Source organism: Volvox carteri, assembly GCF_000143455.1.
Source record: "Volvox carteri f. nagariensis unplaced genomic scaffold VOLCAscaffold_21, whole genome shotgun sequence".
Classification (NCBI taxonomy): Eukaryota; Viridiplantae; Chlorophyta; class Chlorophyceae; order Chlamydomonadales; family Volvocaceae; genus Volvox; species Volvox carteri.
In genome coordinates this window covers 1,462,376-1,463,024 of record NW_003307564.1, presented here as the reverse complement: position 1 = coordinate 1,463,024, position 649 = coordinate 1,462,376, and positions in this window count along the sequence as shown.

The window sequence follows — 649 nt, the reverse complement described above, 5'->3', positions numbered from 1 at the left end:
AAGGGGTTGTGCCGTACATACTTCCGCCGGTCCGCAATTAGTTGTACACAGACATACATACAGGTAAACATACAGACAAACACACCTGCATGTACGGTTCTCCCCAGGGGGCTTCTCAACGAGGGCACAATAGTGGTGTACTCCACGGGCTCGATGGCCGGGAGCAACGTGGCCACCAAACTGATACCGGCCTCCATAACCGCAAACCGCCGCTTGCGGGCGGCACCAACGAACCTACAAAGAGTGCATATCAAGTCGCGTAATGGGAACCGGTCAGTTAGTTGGTGGTTAAGTTTTGACCGTTGCTGTTGTACAAATAAAGAAAAGAAACGCTCTTGCGAGATGAGGAGCTCTGGAAAGCCTGCCCCGTCAAATTTGCGGTTACCGGGGTTTGAAGGCGGTTTTAGGGTTTTGTTTAAGGATTAGGGTTTTTATAGTTTCCTTAATGGGATGGGGTAGGGGGTTTATCTGCACGTGCAGAAGTGGTGATTTTACAAATGGGGTTACACGGGCAGATGTATCCGAGGTGCTGTCGTACCTGCCCTGGTCGTACGCGCGGCCGTACTTGGCCTGCTCGATGGCGGCCGCCAGATCGGCCTGTAGGGAGTACACATTGGAACGGGGTCCCGGGGGTTGGGGTTGGGGTTGT